Raw genomic sequence first — 23,789 nt, 5'->3', positions numbered from 1 at the left:
TATTTACACCACTTCATTTGATTCTTATTACTAAGAGTCTTCTAGTTCCTTTTTCCCCCAGAGGTTTATCTCTGGCCTTTCAGTAAGAGACAAAGTGCTCTTGCTCTCAGTGTGCAGATGGTGAACTCAACCACAGGCATGAACCAGACTCAGGACTAAATTTAACCCAGAAGAGGACAGTCTCTCTGCTGGTAGACTAGGAAGGCAATTTGGAGCAGGAACCTATTTTAGATGCTCCCTGGTCCCTCTAGGCTACAGAGAGAGCCTGGGGAGACCAGGCTTAGACTTAGAGCATCATCCCTGAGGACTTTCTTTCAATGCTACAAAAGGAAGGAAAAGCTATTACAAGTTAATGTCATCCATATGGCTTAAGAGCTGACACTGAAAGGGAAGTTTTAGGGTGTTCCACCATCAGAAGGCATTAATGGAAAAGGGATGCTTCTCTGTGGATGAGAGATGTCCTTCTGTGATCACAGCAGGCAGGAGTTTTAAACTAGAGAAAAAAAACACCTCTAGAGACAGGATAATCAGGAAAATAAGTTAATTCCCATATGTGGTTTTAATAAACAGGGAGATTGGTAAGCATGGACAAAAAAGCACAGAATATCCAAACTTAGGAGAACAAAGAGCATATTAACATCTGTAGCAGCAGTCAGAAAGGATGGTAGATAATCAGCCAGAAATTCACACAGGATGAGTAAGAAACAAGATCAAGGATTAACATACTGATACCAGGAGTAAGAGCAATGCAACAGAAAAGTCAGGTAGCAGAAGAAGAAATTCCAGAGGACTGCAGTGGTATGGGGTCAACACTGTTTGGGAGAAGGAGGGACAACAGCACAGATAATACTACGCCCTACAAAGTTTGCATGGCAGTGCAGTGTAGATTGCAACGTCCACAGCAAGATAAAAATGCTAACAGGGCTTATCTTATTCTGGGACTGTAACTTCCCAAAATACTCAACTGAAGAACCCACTATTAACGTAACGAGCTGACCACAGATATTCCTGGAAGCAGCAGACAGCAATTGTAATCCTCCAGATGCTGAACTGGAAAAGGGTGATTCTAATTTAGACTCTGTAAGTAGCTGTAAGTGCTCAATGAAAGTAACTCTGGAGGCGACTGCAATCATGGAGAGGTGGTTTAGGTAGAAGAATACTATAAAGGGAAGCAAAAAAATTAATCTTTTCAATTTCCTATAAGCTTTGAAGAATCAAAGGAACTCAGAATGGAAATCAACTGGACAATAGTACTCAAGAACACACTTGTAAAAAGCTTAGAATATCTGTATGACATAAATGAAAAAAAAAAAAAGGTAGTACTGATCAACCCCAAAAAGTAGGGGAGACATCTAGGGAATAATTCTCAATAAACTTGAGAAAAAAAAATCATCATAAAAGGGATTTTTAGGACTAAGCAGAGTGAATGTGAGGAATGGAAAGGAAGGGTTGCTTGGCAAAGACAGCTGTGTCAGAGGTCAGGAAGCAAAGGGGTAAAGAGAAATTGCCAAAGTCAAGCTGAATTAGATCATGCAAATAAAAATAAAAAGCAAAGACCAAAATGTTCTTCAGTGATACAAATGAAAAAAAAAAAAAAAAAGGAGTAAAGAAAGTTGCAGACTAGCAGCACTTGGTTGTGTATCTTAAAACAAAACATGAACGGAGAGCAGCTTTAGTGTAACCACATCAGGGTGGTGAACAGAGATGGAAAAAAATAAAACCACAATGCTGACAAAAAACCCGTTCAAACTATTAAACAGCCCATTAGCAAATTAAAACTGAAAATGGGGCAGTTTCTAGTCAGGGAGGGAGGTGAACAGCCTGTCCACAGGGCAAGTACCCCAGAGGCGACCAATTTATTTGGGTTGGAAGCCTACTCTCTGCTCACTGCAACAACACGAGACTGGGCTTTGCAATCAACACAGCCTCGTGAAATCTGCTGTTTTGAAACATGTTGACCACAACCAACTCACAGCGTAACCTCAACAACAGGATGATGAGAGAGTCTCACAATGCGTGTAGAAAAATATCTTAAAAAAAGATTAAATGGGATTAATTGCCACCTGTAGCTTCATTCCACAGCACCCAGAGGCAAGGGTGCTCTTGGTGCTCTCCTTCAGCATCTCCATATCCCTTTTCTGAACTCAGCAAAGGTCTTCTACACTTGGAGGTTTACAGGAAGGGAGGTTGGTTATTTATAAGCACAATGGTCATTTGAGTCTTTTTTGAAGAGGAACCAAAGATACATAACCAAAACAATAATAATCTGTTGCTGGATGAGAGCAGTCTGTCTCATGTTTACCTATTAAAATTTGGTAGCAAATAGACTGAGACCAAAACCAAGCTCTGCTCCGAATAATCTTAACATAACAGAAATATATATCCCTGGAGTTCACTCTCAAACTTCAGCATTCTGAGCAAATGCAAATTACATCATTTATAAGCACTGCAGGGCTGTTTCTTCCACCACATGGAATTAAGAAAAGTTGAGAAAGCTGGGACTAGAAAAGTGGGCAGTATGAACCAGTGTTTAACTTTTCTCATTCTCCAATAAAGCACTGCTGTCAGAGCACACGGTTGCCTTTAAGGGATGAGAAAATATTTCCAAGTGCAGACAAAATAAGCTGTAGCTCCATCAAGTCATATTCAACCATGCACGCAGTAGCTGGCTTTGTTCCTGCTGTTTACTGAGTTACACTTAAAACTCTGCAATGACAGAATTGCCATCACACAAGCCAGGGAAGCAAACCTATTATTGTCCAGAATGATTATTATATTGTATTATTAACCAAGACAACTTAAGGAAAAGGTAAGAAGCTATGAGTAAATCCATGACTTATGCCCAGTTCCACTGTTGCTCATCATCTCCAAGCCAGCTCAATTGGGTGTACAACCAAACATATCATTGCTATTCAGAGTAACAAGGAACAGCTTAACCTCTAACCTCCCGATTTGAAGACATTACTTTAAACAGAAAGACAATTGAAACCAGAACTAGCACATGGGAGGTCCATGGCATCAACAGGTGTTGCAGGATTCTGAGTCAGTTGTCTTGATGCAATGTGGTACACAGTGTTACAACTTGTAGCTGTAAAAGTATTAAAACCGTACAAGTTTACAGAATGCATGAGGACCCAAAGTGGAATCTTCTCTCCAGTCTTCCGTTTTCTCTCACAAATCATTGCATTTTACAGTGCTTAGTCACCTCCCTAAATTCAGCTGCAGACTCAGCTCCTTAACTGAGCGCTGGGAAGTTCTCCCTCTGTACAACATAGCAATGGCAAAGACCTTCTGAGAAGAAAACCAGGATAATAAGTAGGTATTCCCACTATAAGGACTGCTCCAGACAATGAGATCATCAATGAATATTTTCTCATGCTCTGCACCTGATGCCACTTACACAAAGAAAAATACTTGTAACCTCCCATCATCAAAATCTTTCAAGCATTGTTATAAGTCCAGATTAAAATGCATCTAAGCACAAATAAATTCAGCAAACCTCATGATAATTTAAGAAGATGCCTCAAATGAAATACAAGCCTGGCTGTTCTGAATGAGGGTAGACTTTAAACCCTTTAATTACACACTTTTCAGTGAGAGACAGAAGCACAATGCTCCAGCAAAGGAGGAGACTGAAATAGGCTACATATCACAATTTATTTTATGGTCAGTGTCTTATCTTTCAATCAGGCTTGCAGCAAAAGAACAGCAGGGAAGAGGCTTAAAAATTCTTTCAAAGGCACTACTGCACTGGCTGTCTGCTAGTAGATTAATCATTTAGTGTCAACCTAGCAATAACTGTAATTGTTTTGGAAGACATCCATATTGCAAAATTGTAATAGCATATAGTAACAGTGAATTGAGTAGAATCCAACCCTTCTTCATTTAACATTTGCTTTAGATGTATTTTCTCCAGCACAGAAAGGACCAACTTCGAGGAAAAAACCCATCATGTAGATTAAAATTTATTGATTACCCAGACACTAATTCCAGGCTAGCTATTTGAGATCTCTCCAAGGGGAAAGGAAGAGATAGTATTTACAGAAACTGCTTCTAATGAGAAAACCTTCAGGAAAGAAGGTGAACCAGAGAGCAAAGAGTACCAATTTTATAGAATATAAACAACAGTTTGCTTTCTTGCTCTTGTAATTGCATTTCCCTTTCTAACTACAGTCCCTGTGCTTCCTTCAGAAACACCCATTGCTAGGCAAGGGTGATCAAAGCTGGGTTACATCACTGTAACTATGGGCAAAGCATGTTATGCCTTGCTTAAGATTCTTTTTTTCAAGGACAGCCTTAAATTCCTCAGCTTAAGAAAAACATTGCAATAACCAGTGTCATGGAGGGACTGTTCCTTTTCCCTCAGTGATTTGAACAGCATAGTTTTGCACAGAGTTCCATGATGAAGTTCACTTCAGAAGCAGAAAAGTTCACTTCAGAGAGGTCACCAAGCCCAAGTTACTTTTCTTTAAAAAAAAACAAAACCAAAACCAATAAAACCCCAAACCAAACAAAAAAAAGAAAGAAGGAAGGGAGGAGGGAAGGGAGGGAGGAAGGGAGAAAGGGAGAAAGGGAGAAAGAGAGAAAGAGAGAAAGAGAGAGAAAGAGAGAAAGAAAAAGAAAGAAAAAGAAAGAAAAAGAAAGAAAAAGAAAGAAAAAGAAAAAGAAAGAAAAAGAAAGAAAAAGAAAAAGAAAGAAAAAGAAAGAAAAAGAAAGAAAAAGAAAGAAAAAGAAAGAAAAAGAAAAAGAAAGAAAAAGAAAGAAAAAGAAAGAAAAAGAAAAAGAAAGAAAAAGAAAGAAAAAGAAAAAGAGAAAGAAAGAGAAAGAAAGAAATAAAAAGAAAGAAAAAGAAAGAAAAAGAAAGAAAAAGAAAGAAAGAAAAAGAAAGAAAAAGAAAGAAAAAGAAAGAAAAAGAAAGAAAAAGAAAGAAAAAGAAAGAAAAAGAAAGAAAAAGAAAAAGAAAGAAAAAGAAAGAAAAAGAAAGAAAGAAAGAAATAAAAAGAAAGAAAAAGAAAGAAAAAGAAAGAAAGAGAAAGAAAGAAAAAGAAAGAAAGAAACTTTTTCCAAGACTCCTCTTGACAAGTCAGTTTTGTTGAAGGTAACGATGAAGAAGTCTCCCTTGTTGGTTAAGGACTTGAGCCAATATCAACATGGGTCGCTGCTCCTTCATGGAGCGTCACGTGGTTTTCTTCAGGCAGAAGACACTCACTGCTGCAAAGCTAATCCGAGTTACACTCTCTGAGTTACAGCTATGGGATGCCAAGGGTGCTGAAGCTCCAACACTCGGGGTAAGCAAGGAAACCTGACCACACGGCTGTTGCAGCTCCTAACAGCCCTTAGCTCTGCAAGTACTGGATTTATCTTCATGAATTATCTGCAACTTCCCTATTATCAGAGAAAGGGAGTCAAAAAAAGCAAACAAGAGCAGAAAGCAACTATGGTTTAAAGAATGCTCTGAACTGAGCTACAGCTGAGCTTGCACGCAAAGAGATTTGGGTTTCACAGACAAGCAGCAATGACAGGAGAGGAATTAAGTCAACAGCCATTTGCCAAATATAACTTTCAAAAACATTTTGTCAGAAAACCGCAGCTTTGGTGGAGTGAGGCAATAGGATGGACTGGACATTCTCACAGTATCACGTTTTTATTTAGAGAAGACAACCAAGAAAAAAATTCAATACAACTTGCAGATGGCCTGTCTCCGAGTGGCCTCCATAAAAGCCTCTGCGCCCTGACTCCAGGCCAGCAACATTCCGTCTTCTGCACAGCCTGCAGAAGTATTAGCAGTAATTAGGAAAATCCAACCGTTGTGATAAGCCAGGTCTCTATAAAAGACATACATGCAGTACTTATACAGATGTTTTTTTTTCTTGCACTTTTTGGTGGACTAACATGGCACACTCCTTATAAATACATATTTCAATCACTTCACAGTTGTTCCCCCACCTCTGACTCACTGAATCCCAGATGAGACCCTTGGCATCACTCATCCCACTGGGTCTCCCGGACAGCACCGAAGACTTCGCATGTGGTCACCATGAAGACATCACTCTTTCAAATCATCATGCAAGTGTGTGAAGCACAGTTCCTGGCAATTTGCTGTGATCTCACAGAAAGCATTAAGAACCACTGACCTAGTCCAATACCTCTTCATTCAAATAATTTCTCCAAGAATTCTGGCATCCAACCACCACTCATTTGGCCTATATCACCTGTTTTAAAGTGACACACCCCTGACCTAAAAGCCTCCAAGAGGACAAGAACCCACCATAGCCAGGAACAATTTACTACAAACAGTGATGTTCTTCCACCATTAAGCAGGCAAACAGTGCACAGCTTTTTGCTGTGGTAGAGGTAGGAAAAGGGAAATTGATCACTTTTTGTCATCTCTCTCTTTGTACCATGTATAGCTCAGTGCTCACTTGTGCGGCTCACTGAAAGATTAGTTGGCTCGTTCAGACAGGCAAGGGTAGACTCTTAAGATGTTTAAGTGATTTGGGGCAGGATGATCATCTGTCTCCTCCCTGCCCACAATTAACTGTTCCATGGCCCTGGTCTGTGCTAAGGCTGAGCATGCTGGGGAAACAACTGAAGCAGAGTAGCTGAGCTCCTTCCAGCATGACCAGCAGCATCCCTTCTCCCTCAGCTTTCAGTGGTTTAAAGGAGGTTGGCACAAAGGGAGCCGATCCTATTGATACTCCAGGATCCCGCTTACTCCATCTAAAGCTCAGCGTTTCAAACAGCAGGGAAATTAAACAACGAAACTTTGCAGTAAGTTAATAAATCGTGTTGTGTATCTATGCTCAGATGGTTGTAAGGAGCATGACAAACTTGAAACAGCCTGCAAATTTCTAAAATTAAACAGTTCTTGGTGTTACAGAGGTCAGCCATCTGTTCAAGTGTTCATGTTATAGTTAATTTAACCCTTCTTCTTCCACTCTTCTCTCCTGACTCAAGCATACTCCCTAGAAAGAATATAGCCGAAGTCACCACAACTAGACAGCCTTCCTCTTCCACAAAGAACTGCCCATAGAAAACACGTTTATGGTTAGGACAGACTATGGAAGCAAACGAGAAAAGTGGTGGAAAAGGTATGTTATCCAGGTCTCACAGGATAGCCAAAGCCTGCAGAGAGCCAGGACTGCAGGTAGCATTCAGAAGAGAATTCATCAGGTTCTGAAAGCCGCATTTAACACTCCTGACTTGGTAGGAGACCTCTGGACCTCCATCCCATCATTCCTGACTCCTGCTCAGTCTTGCAGGGCTCCTAGAAACACTGTATAGTATTGCAACATCCAGCTTTAAACTGTCATGTCATGACATGGAGAAAGTGAAATATGGCTGCTTTCAACAGATTTCACATACATTTCTAATGGAAGGGCTTGCTTTATTAAAAAAATCAGAGTTATCTGGAGTTTTTCAGCAAGGAAGGCCAGCCCCAGGCTGAAACTGAGTTTATAGGGAGAGAAGTGGGCTTTAAGTTGTGTATTATATGAAGAGATGATGCAAAACCACCAAATTCTGCTGTTTGGCATCCGTTCACAGTCTGGGTTGCTCTGTCCTCTCCTCTATTCCTGGCAATAAGAGACAGAAGGGAAGAAACCCTGATGAGTTCTGATAAAGATGAAGAATGAGGGGGACAGGGAGACACAAACAAAACAAGCTATTTTCAGAAGAAATCAAGCCTGGGTAGGGGAAAAGTAAAAGTTAAAAAGATGTGAAAGTGGTTGACTGAGAATGGGTTGGTCTTTTGCAACCCTCTTAAAACATTTCTTCAAGGAAACCAGCCAATGTATTTTAGATCACTGTCCACCAGGACCTCTGGCACAAAGGAAAAGGCAAAACATGTGTCTTTACATCTTCAGCTTTAGACTGGCAATAATGATTTCAAAGGAGACAAGAAAACATGTTGCTTTTTTTCTGTATCATTTAAAATCAGCAGGAGTTGGAAAAGGTTTTGATGAAGAACTTTGGATAAAATTCTGTATAACAGAGACATTGTGCAGAACTACCTACTCAGTTAAACACAGATGAGTTTACATGGAGAAAAGGGTCCCCAGACTAACTTGGAAACCCACCTTGGAACAGGTGTGAATCCTTGGTATTACACAGGGGTTATTTCAGGGGAATAACAGTGTATGAATTACTGGAAATATTGCCATTCATTATTTTCTAACACCTCCAGCTTAAAGCCTAGCAAATGCTTAGCAGCCTGACCTTTGGGAAGAATGTAAAAGCAGTGCTACAGCATCAAAACAAAATATTTTCCTGCTTTTTTAAAGTCAATAGGACCTATATTATTTGAAGAATGGTAGCCTAAGGGAATTTGTTTCACTGCAAAACCATTTAGGCAGCTGTCATTAGTTTAAAAGCCCATTTTTGTATAATGACTGCAGTTTCACATACTCCCAAAGCCATGCATCATAACTGTCATCCCTAAACCTTAGATTTATGAAAGCATACAGCAGCAGCATTGTACTCAGGGGTCTGCTGATATCCCCATTATTAAACCACTTCTTATAAGTTTTGACTTGAATTTAGGCATAACAAATCCTGTATTCTGCGTGGGTGTTGTCATGGGAGGTGGATGCTGCTCCATTCCCCCAGGATGTCAGGATGTCCAGACAGAGACATCATCACCCTCAGCCAGAGCATCCTGCAGAGCTGAAGGGAGAAAGATGCTTGAGATGCAATGAGACATAAAAAATAAAATTTACATTTGTTTAGGTAAACAACTCCCCTCTCAAATCCTTCCCATGATGGTAAGGATGGAAAGCATGATAGGGCCCACTCTCCTACTACGTCACACATTATGGTGCAGAGAAAACATATGGCTGGAGGTGAACACTACCACAGAGTTGTTAAACATCTGGAAACAACCAAACAACCAGATAACTTGCAAAACCAAAGCTCTTTCCTTAGAGACCCAGCCAATGATCTTCAAAAGGTCACTGATTCAAGAGAACAACTGGAATTAATTTTCCAGGTATTCCAAAAAACACATAATTTAGTACCTGACTGCTTTGAAATGCCTTTTGCATGTGCTATCTTCTATCAGTCCTCCGTTCAGCTGCCACTTTGCTGATAAATTCATCTTTCACTATCCTTATAGTGATGAACAGGGATCATTCAATCCTCTTACCTCACCCTGTAACTGAGGAGTAGAGTCTGTCAAATATACTTGGTCAAACTCAAAACAAAAAAACAACCAAAACCCAAGCAAAAAAAAACAAAAAAAACAAAAAACAAAACAAAAAAACAAAACAAACAAACAAAAAAAAACAAACACACAAAAAACCCCAAAACCCTCTTTTCTTCAGATTAGAAGACACAGGAAAACTCAGGGAAGGTACTCCTACCATATTCTGAAACCAATCAGCACAAGGAAGTTTTTATTTTCAGACACTTAAATTAAACTATCTGTTGTGCTCCTTGTTACAGTGTTAAAATATTTCATTATAATTCAGAGAGAAGGTATTTTAACCTAGAAAAAACCAACCAACCAAACAAACAAACAAAAAATACTTAAAACCAACCCACCTTAGTGATTTCAATACAAATGATCAGAACTAGATAATTAACCATCCTAACATATAGGTAGTAATGGTACATAACAAACAATAAGACATGATATATACCCATGAGGATATATGCCTTAATACTGACATGCCAAAAAATAATTTCTTGATGGTAAATCCCTAAAATAAAGTTTCCGCCCCAAATTACAAAAGACTAATATTTTTCCTAAATTATTTTTCCCCTGGCATTTCATTGAATAAAATGTCAAATTATATTCCCTTTTAAATTGAATGAAGACCAAACATTATTTTTTGTGGAATGGAAAGTTTTGTAGCTGAATCCACTTCATTTTTACTTTAGCAGATTTACTACATTTTGTGACCACACTTCATTTGCTGATGAAATCAATATGAAGACAATTAATTCTCAGGCTTTAGGGGGTAAGACAGATAGCCAGCAAGCACTAGCAGAGAAAATCTCTCCCATCCCTCCTGCACTACAGCAGTAACTCGGGTACAGCTGAGATCTACTGCCCAGTCCTCTTCCAGCTCTCCAATCCTGTCTGCACTTGAATTGAACAGAGTAGTTCAGTTGGAAATGACCTACAGTGATCATCTAGTCCAACTGCAGATCCTGATGCTTCATTCCAGACAACAGCAATATCTAGACAAGGGACTGACAACCATGTCTGCTTTGCCCAGGAATGCATGTCAGCCCTCTGGAAAGGAGCAATTGGGATTCTGACTGCTAAGCGACCAGATTTTCTGATAGCTCAAGGGTGATATTTATAAACAACGAAGGCATAAGGAGAATGAAACAAAACTGCCTGGCTTAGCTGAGACTCTCTTTGTTCACACAGAAATCAGTGTGCACCCCACCAATGCTCCACTGGAACTTCACCAGGTCACCGTGCAGGAGGAGGGCAATGTCTGGACACGACAGTAGATGTGCATGCAACGCTTAGTCGTGTTGGGGGAACTGCCCCCTTGCAAAAAAAAGCCCCAAACCAAGGCCCCTGAGCAAAACCATTAGCAAAGCCATGAAGCCCAAGCCCTGGGCTGCAGTAGGGATGGAGCAAAACAGCTGCAGCAAGGGGTTAGCCAGTTAAATGGTTAACTTTGCTATTGAAACAAATATAGTTTAAAAAAGATGTTAAGTATAAAAAGGACAAAGAACCAAACATATTAGATAAGACAAAACCCTCAAAATCTAATGTGGTTTTCAGCCTACACTTCAAAACACCTTTTAATTAACATAAAGAAATATTTTTTTGCCTTCCAGCCTGGCTATGCTCAAACCTAGCGTGCATCCCATGTCAAAAATTGTCCGTGTATTTTATTAGGGCAAAATTGACATTTTACATTCCTCTGCCCTAAATGGCATAACGGAGATAAGACATCACCAGCTGATTTCCACACCTAATGCAACAGCTCGTGGTCAGCAGGACTATGCAAGAAGCTGGCTATGGAGCTGCACTGGCAAACCTACAGCATCTTCTCACCCCTTCAGTGGACATGCTGTGCTACCCATACTGAACTGTGGAGCAGTTTGCCACTAGTACTGGCTTTTTTTCTGTGAAAGGTAGTAGTCAGGCAGTTTTTGAAAGTTTTTCTGACTTCTGGTAATTAAGGAGGTGCCTGTAAAAACTCCCATCATTAAATGTCTATTTCATTTCAAAGGAAGGTTTGGTGGGGATGGAAGTGCTCATTCTGCCTCTCTGTATGTTCACGGTCACACAACTGCAGACCACACTTAAAACAACTGTGGCTGCTCGTGGCCACGTTCCCACCAGGATCCTGGCACCTTTGGGTGCCACAAGCCAATTACAGCAATTAAGCTGCTAGCCAGCCAGCCTGCCCTGGGATCCAGAGTCCAGGAGGATGCCCACATTCAGCCTCTCTCTCCATCACCACTCCTCCCATCAGCCATCACTTTTCATTCCAAATGCCAACAAAGGCATTTGGAAAGATGTCCAGAAACTCTCCCTCAGGAGACAGCCTCCCATCCTAGTGAATCTCACAGGTGGGAAGTTTACAGCTGGCAATGTCTTTCCTGCTGAGCTCCCCAGAAAGAGAGCTGCATCCCAGCCACTTACAGGAAACATTCCCTGGGCTACTGTAACTGTGCTAGGTGATTCCTAAAGCATCAAGCAATGTTGTGAACTCATTTTTGCACCCACCACCTCTGCAAACCATGCTATTAGTGGAAACTCCTTTCAGACTCACTGCAAAGGAATCTCATTTTGATCAACTTTGTATTTGTCCCAATTGAGGAAAATCACACCTCTTCTCATTGCATTCCCTTTTCAAGAAAGGCCATGATTATTTTCTTTCCTGTCCCTCTGGAAACACAATGGTTGGCAGTCTGTCCAAACTGCAGGGATCCAGACAGACAAACATGCTGTCTGTAGATATTTCTGACTGCATCCCTCAGCCAGCTCCACATCTAGGATGTATGTTTATTTTTGCATTACCAGGGTACCAAGCTGACACAGGGTAATGAGGAAGAGCAGAGCAAGATATAGATCCACTCAACACCATTTTTCAACTAAGAGGGGTGGGGCCTAATGTAAAAGCCAGGGAGGTGGAGAGACAGGAGTGCTGCTATGATGTCCAAGGGAGGTCCAATTTGCTTGAATTCGATGGCTCCACAAGGGCTCAGATGGATGAAACCCACTGCACTCTCTTGGTGGCTGCCTAGTTAATTCCACTGAGCATTCCCAAACACGCCTCCCTCTTACACCAAAGCCCCCTGCTTATATCAAAGCTGTTCCCAGCAAGCACCAAGTCCCTGACACCATAAGCCAAGGCACCCTCTTATTTTATTCCAAGCCTGGCCAACATGATGGAGGTCACACAAAAATTAAACATGTAACAACTCACTGTAAAGGAAAGGGAAAAAAAAAGTGATGAGTTCATGACTAATCTTTGCAGCTGTAGCCATGGACAGGATTTGTACAGCCATGATGATTTTTTATAAAAATAGTAAATCGTATTACACCATGCTGCAAGACCAAAGATTCGCAATGATACCTTAATACAGCTTAAATAAAAATAGCACTACCTGAGTCAATCTGAGCATGATAATGCTTTGTAATCCCACACTCTTAGGGGATGAACAGTTGTATAGCAGTGAATCAACACGAGATACTTGCATTAAGAGACACTCCTTTTTCCATGTTATATAGCAGCATCTCTACAGAATGTAAAAGGCAGGCGGTGTTCATGGGAGGCACAGCACACAATGGGGAAAACAGGGCAAATATAGAACCCCGCTTGGAAATGTTGGCTAATAATTTACTTTTTTAAAAGGAAAGACAGCTTTTAAATTATCCCCATCACAGTAAAGAATTAATGAAAAAGTTTGAATTTTAGAAGTTTTTGAGAAGTGAGCAGGCCTGTGTGCACTCATGCAGAACATTCATTCATAAAAACAAACACAGATGAACAGCAGTGCTGCATGCCCATTCTGGGGTTTTTTCTTAATATCCTTGAATGAGCAAACAGTGTATATGGAAAGTAAATGTGCAGTACAACATAGAAAGCCTCAACAGTGAAAATAATAGCAAACCTGTTTATAATTAAAATGTAAAAGACAAAGATTAAAACAGCAATTTTTAAAGGTGATTAAGAAGAAAAATGCAAGCTTTGATTAATGACACATTAAATCATAATACATTTTTCTCAATTACTTTGTTACATAAGCCACTCACACAAGCTACTTTCTTTGTTATTGTGCTCCCCATTTGTTCTTTTTTAAGACACATTTTCCAAGTAATTGCACTTCTCCGTTCCACCCCGCTCCTGCAGTATAGTTTTATGTATGGCAGACACCTGACCCTTGCAGATCCCTCCAGACAGTGTGGAAAGGTAACAGGAAAAGTTAACAACACTGAAAGGTCTCCCTTTCCCCAACAGGACTTGAATTTGAATCCTGAGTTTTCCAAGGCTGTAGCACAGATGATGCTGAAGGGAAGAAGAAAACAGCTTCCAATTCCCACTTGTCCTGCCTGCTCCCTTCTCCTGCTCTGCCCTGGTGCTCAGCCCAGCACTGCTGCTGCTTTTTTCTTCCTGCAGAGCCCGAATGCTCACAGGAAGGGTGATCCTGTGGGACCCTGGATATGAGGACATGGGTGGGCTATAGAGAAGGCAGGGAGATACTGGTAGGGGCAGTACAGGAGGAGACGTGCTAGAAGGCATCGGGACTTTGGGATGAGAACATCCTGGTGAGGGGAGATGTTCTAGTGATGGAGATGGTTCTAGAGTCATGGGAAGATGCCTATGGCTCTGCTCTGTGCACAGGACGTAGAGCATATTTCCAAAAAGCATCCCAACACCAATGGCAAGAACACTCCTCGATTTCCATGCCTTGGCACAGGTGGTGCTGAGGTATCTCCAGAAACTCAACCCGCCAGTACTGCATGCAACCTCCCATTCAAGGGGACCCTCCTTTCCTCAAAAACAAACACTGCAGAGGTTTCAACTCAGTTTTCAGTTTAAAAATAGAATGTTTCTCATAGACAGTTTGGTAGAGCAGATCTGTCAGACTTTGGCTGAAAAAAGTTTCACTTTCATGTTCCACCAATGCAAGCTGTCTCTGGACCAGAGAAGTGAGGAGCCCTGTTTCCATGTCCATGCAAGCAACAGGCAGCTTCTGCTGTGGATTACATCATTTCATGCCCCACCCTCTGCCTTCCCTGACCATGGGTCACAGCCACTTGTACTCCTCCAAAACAGCATGGAGGCCACAGCAATGCCACTGCTGTGGTCCCACTGCATCCCACCGGGGATGGAGACAACCCTCATGCCCACATCACATCTCCAAACCCACAGCACCCTGAAACAAGACATCCCAACACAGCTGTTGATTTGGCCATCCTGCCCAGGGTGGTCCTGACACAGGTACAATCCCATCGTGTGTCTGGCTCCCTGGGCTTCCCTGCCCAGAGCTGCTTATGTGCTTATAGGCAAAAATGCAGGTAAGCAGCTCGTTCAATCAGAGCCTGTGGTATCCCACCAGGCGAGCACTCACATGCCTGTTCCCCCCTTTCCTGGCAGCACCCTCACTTCCAGATGTGCTCAGCTGGGACAAAATTGAAGATACTTCCATACACATTTTGTTTTCACGGTGCTATACTTTGCTCTGAAGCCACATATGTACCACTAGCCACACATTAGATTTTGGAAAATGCCCACCTGGCTCAGCACTGGTCTCTCTTCAAGGCTGTCTTTTACTACATGTTAAATATGAACCGACACAGCCAGACCACTGTAAGGCTCCATACAGGAATTGTTACACCTTGTAGATGTACCTTCATACTGCTATGGATCATGTAAATTCCCAGACTGAAATCATGGACATACCTGAATTTGAAATGGCAAGGAGGAATACAGACCATTAAAGCAGCAAAAAATATGATGTATAAACACTCAACACCTCCAAACTGTTGCAAAAGTGCATCAGGAGCACAAGCAGCCCCAAAAGACAACAGAGCTTCATGCTTTTGAAAGCCCTACCCAAAGGGTCTGCCCAGGAGAAACAAACATGAACTATGGCGAGCACAGTCTGGAGTATCAACAAGTGGGTTTTTACTTATACCCTGTTCAGGTGTTACCTGAAACAAGAAGAAAAAAAAAATACAACCTTAAGTACAATTTAAATGGACAGTTAAAAAGTGCCTGGGCTTTACATACTCACCAATCTCACAGAGATTGGAAGAGATTTATTTCATTTTTCAACATCTCAAAAAAGATCCACTGAATATTCAGGTCCCAATTCAGCAGTAAGCAGTACAAACCATGCAGGTTTACAGTACAGATCCCATCATAGTTGTGGGGATGGGGAAGAGGAGGGGTATTGCTCACAAGGACATTTTGACAAAAGGCACATGGAATTCATGATTTAGCCTTGTAAGACAGAAGCCTCAGTCAGAAAAACTGTCTAAGGGTTAAATTAGCCTTCCCTTACACAGAAAATAAGGATAACACAGCTTACTAAGTAAGAGATGTTTTCACTGATGAAAGATGTAATGGATAACAAATACATTTATGGGGCATTAAGCAAGCCCCTTATAAATAAAAACAACAATTTTCTGGCCAAAATGAACACATGTTTAGGGTGGACAGAAGCACCATGCAACACACCAAACTCCATCATCCTCCTCTGCCCTGAGAAGTAATCAGTGCAGACAACTACATTTCAGCTGCACAAACAATTCAAATCAATCTGGGATCATTTGTATCAAAAGGCATCTGACCTATGGGAAATACAGAGATTTGGAAGATGGAGAAGTCAATTAGAGGTTTGGGGCATTCCAACATAGTTCATTAGTCAGTCTGAACACACAAGAGCTCTAATAGCTTGTATCCTGTGCACTAGGGAAATGCAATGCAAGGATGAACTTCCTGAGGAATTAATGGGTAATGATATAATTTGGTTAATCTCATTGGAAAGAAATCTAGAAGTGAAAGAGGAAACAGAGTATGTATTTCTCTAGAAACAACAAAAATAAATTACTCAGCAGAGTACTGGCTAGCACCCATCGGAGAGATCAGCTCCACCAGAGGTAAAGAAATTGCACTGATTAAAATTGGTGTAGAGGTGGCTTTGCACCTGCAATGCCACCACATTGGCAGTTCTTAGCAAGCTCATTCTCCTGCAGCTCTTGACTGATTTAATGTCTCACAAATAAGAACCTAATGAAGTGCATACAGATGAAATACATGGAAGTCTTGGGTGCAGGTAGGACAAAATCAGTCACATGTAGCAGAGATTAGTACGGGTTATGCAGCTTATTTTACGTTTCGCAAGTTTCATTTCTTTAGTTTAACACATTCAGACAGAACAGAAGGAAAAAAAAACCTAGGCTTGCTTTCTGACATAGAAAACACTGACCCACTGGAATGCGTAGGTTTTAATAAAAAATACAGTGTAATTTGTACAGGTTTTCCCGAAGTTCAAGTATTTTTGAAAATGCAATGTTTTGGTTCACTTTTGAAGTCTCAAGAAATTCTTTTTGGTGCAAAGGTGAAGCTTAACATTTTTATGCCAAATTCCTGCTCAAAGATTAGCCCTGAGAGCTTTAAAATTAAAGCATGCCATTAACTTCCCTTACACAGAAAATAAGGATAATCAGCAAATGCAAACTTCTGCACCCAATGCAGAACAAAAACAGTATTTGTGTTTTCTATTCCTCTTTTATTTTTTCAATTACTAAATTAAAGAGTGCTTTGAAAGGAGCAGGATCTGGAAAGTACTCACCACCTATCTTGGAATCTCTTCAGAGAAAGTCCACAGAGCTCAATTACCTAGAAGAGAAGAAACAAACCAAACATACTTTACATTACAGCTTTCTTGTAAGTGAAAATCTTCACACTCTCAGCCTCCCCCTAAAAGCCACCTTTCCCAGCTGAAAAAGAAATCAGAATTAGTCTAAACGTGCAAAAACACTGCTCCAGTTCTTACCCTACACTGAGAAACAATTTTGTTGTGAATTTGAATTTTATTATTTGTCCTGAAATAGAAAACATTTCCACGTTGAAAAATGCACAGATTTGTCTTGAATTCAAACAGCAAATTCTTCTGACATTCAATAATCTGTTGAAAACAACCCTCTTGCTTTAAATCTTTTTCCGTAAAACTCATCTTTCAAAATAAGCAAGTATCAAGTTCAGAGTCAGAAGGTTTGCTTGACTCATACCACACCACATTGCTATACCAAGACCTAAAATCTAGAGGAGAATAAAAGAAAAATATGAAAGAGCCAGTTTCAAGTTTCTTTCAGTTGAGCATGTTTCTCAAGGAAGAAGAGTATAATAATTTGCATTCCTTCAGCATCTGTCATCTGTGAATGCTGAGGGTTCCTCAGCCCTTAAGAAGTCACTGACAAGAGCACCAGAATCAAGCTCACCTGCTCCTGCAATTCCTAATCTCTCAAAATCTGTGGATTAGAAAATTGAAAACAAGTTACATTTTTTGATGTCCACTCTCTCACAGCGCTGACTACGAATTTCCTTCACTACCAATGCCAGGCACGGCTGGGAAGCATTCATCTGCTCCAGCCCAACACACCAACTTCTTTCCTGCCAGATCCCTGTCTGACCCAGTAATCCTCTAACTTCAGTGAACAAAATCCCACTGGGTTTAGCTCCCAAGTCCCTCCAGCCTCCCCCAACACACACATTTGGTCTGCCCAGTGTCAAACCCCAACCAAGGACATTCCACCCATTACCAAAGCCTCCCAACAGTATTCTTCAACACCCCACCATCCCTACAAGCAGGAGTTCCTTCCTTTTGTGATTCCCCTCACACTCATTTCCATTGGCCCTAACCGCTCCAGACATGGACTGAGGTTTCCTGTTTTTTCCCTCACAGCAGGATGCCTGACACTGCAAACTCCTTGTATCAATCCTTCACCTTCTCTCCAGACCAAGCACCCTATTCTTTCCCATCTTTCCTCTTGAGTCCTGTTTTTCAGATTGCTGCTGGCCTTCCTCATTTTCTCTACATCCTCCCTCAGGTGCAGTAGTGCAGTGCCCCATGCAGGCTCCAGTACTCCAGCAATGCCAAAGCACCAGGAGATGCAACACAGGACAAAAAGTCCATCCTCCTGTTCATGAAAGGAAGTGTCTGTTGATTTGGGGCAGGATGATCCTGGCAAAGCAGTGTATGACCCAACACAATCCCAAGATGTTTTTCAGTGGAGCCTCTCCAACCACTCCTGAGTAGTCTGAACAGCCAACCCATTCACCAGAGAGAACTACAAGCCCACATTAAAGCTTTTGGGTGCAAATGATGGACCCTCCAAAATCATTATCTCGTTCTGTCCAAAGCTATCTGAAAATCCAATGACTTTCCCAAGTGCTTGTAACATCCCCTAGTTTGGTGCTACCTATTGAGTCTGAACCAGCTTTTTCTCAAATGCATCAATTACAATGACCCAAGCCACAGGATCCACCTTTGGAAATCCTCACCCAGTACTTATTCTGAGCTTGATGACACACGGAAGCTAGGTCTGGATCACAGTCAGCACACCCACTTTGTACCATCCATATGGTAAAAGTTTCACCAAAATTTATTTTCCTTAGTTTTCTTCTATGAATATCAAAACAGTGCCCAAAACCTAACTAGGATTGAAGTACATCGTATCTTCTGCTCTTTTTCTATCCGCCTGTTACTCTGCTCCAGGAGATGCCAAGTGGGAAATAATTTATTAACTTCAAGAAAAACACTGTAATAAAAGTCAGTGACTGTACTGCAATTCCATCTCCTCCTTTTAAAAAATTTACACTATATCTTTTGCTTTTTGATTGTTATGGTAACCTCACAAATTCTCCACCGCTTGCTTTTCTGAAGTAAACACTGTCAAAAAAATGTAAAAAAGTCAAGCAGCCAGCTGAAATGCAGCTCGTTCTATAAATCACAAGAACAAGACAAGTGTCACAGAAGTGAGGTCAGGGTATCCTGCCCGAATGTGAGGTCCCCAGTCACCCCCTGAAGGTGCTCTCTCCCCTGATCACTGGTGATGCTCGTTGAACAGTTTTTACTGAAGACCAATCTTCCCATACGCAACTTCTCACCATCTGAGGAGCTGTTTTAAACAAACCTGCCCCTAAGGCCCAGAGAACCTGGAAGAAAAAATAAAGAAAAAGAGAAAATCCTTAAAGTGTGTGCCCTCTAAATGACTGTGTTCTTATTTTATCCTGGTATCTTCCCCCATCAGTGCAGATTTTAACTACATGAGTCTCCTGCTCACAGAAAGGAAGCTCCAAGACTCCATGAAATTTTCTATTACTCTTGAGATCCCTGGGTAGGCACTCACAGATGTTGCAACCCGGCAGCAACACAACCATTTAAGCAAATCATTTTAGATTCAACACCTTTTTATGAAGAAAACTTAGGATCCTCATCTCATACAGAGGTGGATGTTATCTCTCCAAGCTGCAAACCAAATAAAACCCAATGGAAAGCAAGGTAAGGACTGAACTTGGTCACTGGCAAAATAGGAAACACAACCCACAAACTCTTTTAATTTCTCTTCTGTGTTGCTGCTACAAAATCGTTGTGCCTTCCTCATCCAACAAATCCTACAGAATAGTGTAAGATTATTTGACCATATTTATATGCTCATAATAAATGTAATTTCACGGTCCAGATGCTAGATTCTGGCATCCCAAAAGACTTTAAGCAAGAAAAATGGCTATGTAAATTCTTATAACCATACAAAACCTTTGCTCCAACCTGAAGGAGCAGAGGGTAACTGGACAGCATAGGTTAATTTCTATGTTTACAGTCTGTGCAGTATTCAAATTCACTGCCAATTAAAAGGACAGTATAATTGAATTAGCAGAAGCAACTTATGACAGAAATTCAATTACAAAGCAGAATTAAAGGAAGAGATGTCAGAAACTTTTGGAGGCTGGGCAGGAAGAGGTGCATCAATCTACTATTTTCAGAGCTGCTAGCAAAAAGCTTAAGGAGGAGACTGCTCCAAATAATAACTTGCAAATATCCTCCTTATAAAAAAGCTTCATTGACAGACCAGAGAAACCAAAGTGACAGGTTTTTTTTCAGACGTTGCTTTGACCTATCTGGCACAGGTAAAACTCCTTCTCAATGGTCAGACATCACCCACCTCTGCCTCCCCTGCAGGCACTGCAGCTCTGCCATGTCCTGCACAATCCTCAGACCTGCCTTGGCTTGCACCAAAACCATTGCAGACACCTTTATTTTTCTTTTGTTTTTCAAAATTTTTAACCCCATTCATTTTCTCTGAGTCATAGACACTATATTTTAAGTAGATTTCTTTCTACTTGATAAAAAACCCTCAAGTATTTGGGGTACTTTTCTTCCTTTAACGGTAACTATTTTACCCTGCCATGTTCTAGCCTCCATTTGCCCCCCTTTGGCTGATATTATCCTTGATCAATCTCCATGCTAATTACCAATAGGGCCCTCTCACACCTCCGAGGTTCATTTTTCATAACTGCATTAAGACAAATCAATACTGTTATTAACATGGCCACATTTGTGGATGGTGTGACCTGACTGCAAATGCCACATGCAGCAGAGAAGATACTCCCAGCACCATATGAAGTCTCTGCACTCCCTTATTTGCAATTTCTTTTTCCAGTACACTCTGCTATTTTGTAACAATGGAGTGGGTTTTTTTTTTCTCTTTTTCTTGCAAATGCAAACTGATGAAGACTTGTAGGACATAAAATTCTGCAGTCCCCTTCACATGTGGGTAGCAATAGTCCATGGACAGACAAGAAACTGATTGTCCTGTCATTTGATCTGCAGTTGGGTTCGATCATTGTAGGACCCTTCCAACTGAACTATTCTATTCTGCTCTAACTTTACTCCAGTCACTCCCAGCCAGCCCACTCATCACCAAACACAGTACCTGGACTTTGGCTGTTCACTTCTACATACATTCATGCATGCATCCAGACAGCCCATGTAGCCATGCCAGCACTCATACTGGCTGTCCCACTGCTCTGGAGCGTGTCCACCCAACCTCTTCCTCTAATGCACAATCTCTTCCCACTCATGTCTCACCCCCTTCTCTTCCTCATCTTTCCCACCCGGCCTATAACCCACCATCTCAGAGCCCATCTGGACACAGAATTCAACCCACAATGCAAGGAAAGTCCTAGAGGGCTCTAGGTCCCTACTTTCCAGAAGGGGTGTCAGTCAGTTTACCCTGGCAATCAAAGGACAATCACTACTCAAGTGCATTGCCAACCTCGCCAACTCCCAGGGATCACTAACCCTACTCAGTGTGACTCAAGAGAGCCTAGAGGCCACTGCAGCCCAGCACAGGCTGGTTTCAAACCAGCATAGGGCAGGTTTCAAGCCCATATTGAGCTCCATGGTGCTATAACTAGAGAATTAGACACTGGCTAATGTAAATCCTAATCCAAGTCTTCTTCTGAATGTCCTGCCGTGGCTGCAGTGCAAATACACCTCCGACTGTGCATCCCCTCAGAGATTGGTACCGCCAAGAGAGATTTTTGTTGTGTCCTCAGCATAAACTGCTGCCACTCCTTTCTTTGCCTCCAATACCTCCAGTGGCACCTCTTCCATTATCATTTTACCTAAGCAATGTGCTTGCAACACCCCCAGTAATTATAATAATAGTAATAATGCCAGAGCATGAAGGAAACACCAAGCACTGACAGTAGCAGGAAACGGCAACAGGGAGGAGTTCAAAACATTGCTCAGAGGCTGTGTATGCTTATTTGGAGCACCTCCTGCACCTATTGACTGAACAGACTGAACAGGCTCCCAGGCTACTTTAATTTCACATGCTGTAAAGCAGCCTGCATTTTTAGAAGCTACCCAACTCCTGCCAGCTCTCTGCCTTCAGGGTTCCCCTTCTGCAGTTTATTTAGACAACATTCCAACATATATTTTTGCAACCTAAAGCCTGTTGCAGTAACACTGGTACTTACATCTGCTCACAAATTCACCCTGACACTGCTTGGTGAATTCAACTGTAATAGTGAGGTGAAATGCAAAGCCAGGTCCAGCTCTCAGCAGAGAAGAAAGAAAAAAGAATGGTGAATACAGAATCATAGAATGGTTTGGGTTAGAAGAGACTTTTAAAGGTGATACAGTCCAACACCTCTGCAATGAGCAGATATCTTCAACTAGATCAGGTTGCTCAGAACCCTGCCTAATCTGACCTTGAGTTTTTCCAGGGATGGGGCATCTACCACCTCTCTGGGCAACCTCTGCCAGTGTTCCACCACCCTCACTGTAAAAAACTGCTTCCTTATATCTAATCTAAATCAACCCTCGTCGGTTTAAAACAATTACCCCATATTGCACCACTAAAAACAAAACAACAAAACAAAATTTACAAAAAACCAGCCAAAATCCAAGGAGAGTGGGGCTGATGAGTGTTGCAGGGATCATGATATAATCCCTGCCCTGTTTTCCTTCAGTTTCCCTCGGCACTCAGGTCTATCAGGTAAGTCAACAAGTCCTGAGAGCACAAGATACTCACCTGGGTGCTTAAAAGTAAACTGTCCAAGTGAGTAACAGAACCAATGTTTCTGTCTAAAGGCTGTGGCTTATGCTCCTGCCCAAGCAGGAACATCCCTCCTTAGCTGTGAGACATCAGAGTTGGGCTCACAGAAACCAGAGAAATCCTACCAAATGAACACATGTATCCCCTCGATTTTTCCTGTGGGATTTTAGAAAATGCTCCATGCTGCCCTGTACATGTTCACTGCACATCTGCCATGCTGGAGCTCTCCTTACAGCACAGAAACACTTGGAGTACAATCCAAAAGGGTAGGATCAACTTTAGTAGGTTAGGTCTACAGCAAGTAACTGTTCTATAGCTCCAAAAATCCCATTCTGAGCATTCCCAAAGGTTCATTTACTGAACACAGGTGCAATTTAGTGCTTAAACCATTGACAAAAGAACAGCCTGAAGTCTTCAGAACAACAATCTTATCTCTGACTGATGCTATTGTAACAAGCAGTCATCCCTGCCAGATTCAGGTAAACAACAGGGAAATCAACAGAAGCCAGAAGAAGCAATGCAAAGGAGAAATCTGCATGCCAACAAGGCCTCTCATGACATACATCATGGGCTTCACCACCACAGATTCACGGTGGAGGCAGAAGCAGTTCCCCTGGCTTTGGAGGAGTTTTTCTCCATTCAATCCAAAGTTCCAGATTGCATTTCAGCATTATATGTCAGTTTTGGCTTCCATTCCCTCCTGAGTTCCCCTACTGAATTGCAAGGTTGTTTAGATGGGGTTTTTTCCAAAAAAGACTATTGACAAATGCCACATACTGCCTGTTCTGACTTCCACACCAGCAATCAGTCAGGCAGTTGAGGATAGAACAGTGCCAGTTACTTACTCTATTTCCTCTTAAAACTTTTTTCCAATACAATTAACTAGATTGTGTCGTTACACATTCATTGTCCAGGAAGTTCCTCTCTTCCCCTTTTTAGCCTCCTTTTCGGTTGCATTTCCCTGCTTCACAGGATGCTCTAAACTAAACATTACATTCAAGTTACACAATAAAGATTTGGGAGGGATGGAGTGAATGAGGAAGGTCACAGGAAGGGAGGTATCTGCTAAAATAAGATTTGCTAAGCAGCTACGTAGGACCTAGTGTCAACTGCCTTTTATTAAAGGAGACTGTTGTTAGTATTAGCTAATCTACCAGGTGGAGAGACATAACAGAGCAATAGTTGAAATAGTTCAAAAACTTTCCAAGGACTGAATGAAGCCTGAATTAATTAA

General features: G+C 41.4%; 1 protein-coding gene across 2 annotated transcripts in view; it reads right to left on the bottom strand.

Moving 5' to 3' along the window:
• HPCAL1 (hippocalcin like 1) overlaps nucleotides 1-23,789 on the bottom strand; it is an 80,954-nt gene that overhangs the window by 33,287 nt on the left and 23,878 nt on the right. For both annotated transcript variants that reach the window (XM_050314573.1, XM_050314572.1), the window contains exon 2: nucleotides 16,780-16,826. The gene's annotated coding sequence lies outside the window, so the exon portion shown is untranslated. The remainder of the gene's footprint in view (nucleotides 1-16,779; nucleotides 16,827-23,789) is intronic.

The sequence above is a fragment of the Myiozetetes cayanensis genome, unplaced genomic scaffold (assembly GCF_022539395.1).
Source record: "Myiozetetes cayanensis isolate MyiCay16 unplaced genomic scaffold, myiCay2020 scf2-11, whole genome shotgun sequence".
Classification (NCBI taxonomy): Eukaryota; Metazoa; Chordata; class Aves; order Passeriformes; family Tyrannidae; genus Myiozetetes; species Myiozetetes cayanensis.
This window is presented reverse-complemented; position numbering and strand designations above follow the sequence as displayed.